We start from the raw sequence: 4708 nt of genomic DNA on the forward strand, positions 1-4708 counted from the left end.
AAGAGCACCCCTCCTTATGTGACAATGACCATTTTATCCTTCTCCTTGGTTATGTTTAGTGGTCTTTATTTATGGGCCTTGGGCCTCGCGTATCAGAAGGGAGACGTAGAATTTGGTTTGAGAATCGAGAATGTGTGTATTAATATTAATAATAATAATTATTATTATTATTATTAGTATAAGGAAAATTGTCCTAAAAAGAACATGAAATAGAAAATATTTTTGAAATTTTAGTTTTTAGATAAAGGAATAATTAATATGAAAATAATTTGAACTAATATCATGTGAATAATTATAAACAATAATAAAAAAATAATATATTAATATTATATTATAATTTGTTGCATCGGTTTTTTTTTAAAAGAGAAAAAAAATATGATTTTAAAAATGGACAAAGTTTCTAACAATAATTATAATTAATGTCTGGAATATTATCTTATTTGTTTATGTTTGGAATATTATTTGATTTGTTAGGGAGAGACACACATAAATAATAGAAAGAGAGTATAGAAGAAAATAAGTATTCACTTAAGAGAAGTTTTGTCAACAACAACCACTAAGGAAGAATTAGGAGAGTACCAAAAGTTAAAATGGCATGTGACCTCTATACCCTTCTTTCTCTCTTTTGATTGAACATAAAATTTTTTTATAAAGGTATTATTTTTTAATCTCGTCTCAATCGTACTAAGGTTGGTCGTTTCTTTCTCTGTTTGTGATTCCATTGTTCTTTTGTTAATGCATATATAATTTTGGATTAAATTTGAATGCATGAATATATGGATTGAATGCATGGATATATGAATTGGATGTAAAAATTTTATGATTGAATATGAATAAGTGTGAATTTTTGGAATGATTAGTATAAAATGAGGCTTGAAGACCTTAATCGAAGTGTGGTTAGGCCTAGTTGGCGTAACACATTTCGAATTGCTGTTATGTTTGTTTTTTTTATGTTTTTCTAATTTTTGTGTCTATATCATGTTTAATTTTATTTTAATTTGATTTCTTTATAATTTTTAATTTATACTTATATGTTTAAATATAGATTTTTTATATTAAATATTTGTTAATTATTTCTCAAAATATATGAATGCTTATTTAGGTTTTTCTTGATTTTTGGTCAATATGGGTGCTACAAAATGAAATTATTTATCTATCTATCTATCTATCTATCTATCTATCTATCTATATATATATATATATATATATATATATATATATATATATATTTTCTCTTTGTATATAAAATCAATTGCAGCCTTGTGTGATTATTAAGTAAAGAGATTATTTTTTTTTTCTTTGTTTGTTTCTTTTACTCTTTCTTTTATTTTCTTTATTCAGAAACAAAGAAGATGAATGATCGGATAGCAACACTTTACAAAGATGCGACTGACATTCATGTGCTTTAGAGCGGTATTGAGGAAAATGTGAGGGCGAAGCATAGTTTAAAAATCTTATTAGAATTACTCTGCCCTCGCATGGCTCCACCTCTACAGTCTCCGCCTCCAGCGAAATCTTCTTCTACTAGAATACTTCCTGATAAACTTATAGAAGAAATTTTATCATGTCTTCCTGTGAAGATTCTCATACAATTCAAGTGCGTTTCCAAGAAATGACATTCCCTTATTAACAATCCTTCGCTTCTTGAAATTGCATCAAGAAAGGTCCAATTTCTTCCACTTGGACTTAAAGTTCAGAGATGAAATCGAAAATTACGCTAAAATGGGAGAAAATTACGCTTAAAGTTCTTCCACTAGGACGTCACATTTATGGTATCAGAGCGGTTTGTTCCTAGGATAACCTACGGGTTGTGGGTTTATCGTGACTTTCCTGTGGAAAGTTTAGTCTGAATGGTATGTTGTACCATTTCCTCCAAGTCTAGATCGTGAAATTGTGTATCTAACTAGAAGCTGTGAGAGCAGAAAATGTCCCTATAGAAGGAATGAGGATGCACACTGATGACTTCTACTAGAGATAATTTTCCTTTCTTAATTCTGAAGGTTTGGGAAAAGGAAGAGTAGTGATTCAAGTATTACTGTCGATATATTTTATTGGAAATGTCATTTATTTATATTTTTGAAAAACACACCTCTTAACTTACTGAATTCTATTTTTGTTTGTATGAAGTTAATAAGAAAATATTTTTTTCATTTGGATTTAATTCAATTTTATTGAAATAATAATACGAATCTATGTCACATTTTGTGAATTAATCCTTTTGTAAAATAACTAAACTAAATTGTTGATGTATGACAATGATCACAATATCATAAAAATATAACATGTATATGTAATTGTCAAAATATTACAACAATTTATTTTTATATAATTTAAATATTTTGCAGTAATTATTTTTTTTATATGAGATTTAAAAGAAATAAACTTCTATATACTTATGGAAAAACACTTAAAATTATGAAATTTAAAATTTGGTAAAAGAAACTACAATTTTAAATTCTTTCTTTATAGGTTACTTGTATATCTCTTATTGTATCCATGTCAAATGCCTTAATTTAAATTCAGAGCCATTTATTGAATCAAAACAATTTTGTGTAACTTTTTATATAATTGGTGTAACATTCTTTTTGTACTAAATGTCACGTTTATATTGCATTAATATATTTATGATCCTCTTTAATACAAGTTTTTAAAATAATTTTACAATACAATATGTTGTCTAGAGGAATACAAACTACATATACACATACAAAGTTTTTATAAAAGAAAGCAACTCTTAAGTCTTTCACAGAATAATAATTCACCTTGACCACACACATACAAACATAAAAACATAAACACAAACACACACGTAGGCACACACAAAGACATGCACATACTCACGGAGCTACAGACACATACATACGCAAATAAATACACACACACAAACGCATAAATATGCACACACACACACAGACAGACACACAAACACACACACACACACACACATATAATCACACACACACAGACAAAGAGACACACACACCAATACACATAGACATACGCACACATAAAGACACACAAATACATACACACACACACAAACACAAACACAAACACAAACACACACAAACACACACACACACACATAAACACACAAACACAAACAAACACACACACACACACACACACGTGCTCTCTCACACACACACACATAGACACACAAACACAGACAAACAAACAGACACAAACACACACGTACGTAAACATACACAAACACATAGACACAAACACATAGACATAGACACACAAACAGACGCAAACAAAAACACATACACACATCAAAAGACATAAACACACAAACACACAAACAGACACGGACAAACACACATACACACACCGACAAACATAAACACAAACGCACATATACACAGACACAGACAAACATACACATAAGCACACACAGAGATAGTGATAGAGATAAAACACACAAACAAACACACACACACACATGCAAACACATATACACCCATAGACACACACAAACACAAACATAAACCGAAAGACACACACAATCACACACAAACACACAGACAAACAAACAGACAGACAAAAATTTACCTTCAATACAACATTTGGCTCAATTGATATATTCTGATTACAAACATGGTCACATCTCATTACAAACATGCAATTCACTGAACAAAGAATAAACTAATCTCACAAATGAAAAGCAAAACAACTAGTTTCCTTTACTTAGACTTAAGCTCTTTCTCTACCAAGCTCTGTGACTCAAACTCTCACAGTATGTTATATCTACACAAAGACAAACTTAGATAAGGGGTCTGAACACATCCTAGTACTTACATTGATATGTAGAAATTTATTTGGAACTCACAAAAGTCACATATAAGTATATCAGCGAGGTGATTCAAAAAAGGTAGAAGATTACCTTATTCTGATTTGGAGTACTTATGGTTCACTCCAATCTTCAAATTGATGAATAAACTAGTTAAAAATTTAGAGAGAATGCAAAAAAAAAACAAAAAGAAATATGTTTAGAAAGATAATAACTTTTATAATATATAAAAATTAATTTCTTATTTATATCTTGATTTTTAAGTAATAAAATAATTAATTTTCACTCATATCTACTCCTTCCACCCTTTAAGTATTTTGCAAATCCTTTTATTGGGGATGTTATAAATGTTGTGATAATAACTTAATAGAATAGAATGTTCATATTGTGACTTTTTAGTATATTAAATAAGTAGTTTAATATGTGATAACGGTTCAAAAACCATTATTTTTATACTTAATTTTGATATCAAATGCACTCTTTTTGACTTAGAAACTTGTTTAGACTCATGATTTTACTTTAGTTTTGTGAATAAGAGAGTTGAGGATATACTTAATTATTTTATTACTAAATTCCCTAGATTTTGTAGGTTTTTGGAATGATTTGAAAGGGTTGAAGTATCAAGGAGTTGCAGTGCAGAAAAGTCAACCAGAAACAAGAAAAGTCAACCAAAATGAAGAAAAGTCAACCACTCGACCAGAAAAGTCAACCACTCAACCAGAACGTTGAAAAAGTCAACCAGAGCAAGTTTTGGGCCAATTTCTGCGATTTTTATGATCTTTTTTGGGCCTGGACCCGTTTTCTATTAATTTTATGTCTTATTTAAAGACCTGAACACCTTACGGAATGTATCTTTTGATGGCTTAAGCATAGAAACACACTTTCATCCCTTTGGGAGCAAATTTGGGGATG

This window comes from Vigna radiata, chromosome 2 (genome assembly GCF_000741045.1).
Source record: "Vigna radiata var. radiata cultivar VC1973A chromosome 2, Vradiata_ver6, whole genome shotgun sequence".
NCBI lineage: Eukaryota > Viridiplantae > Streptophyta > Magnoliopsida > Fabales > Fabaceae > Vigna > Vigna radiata.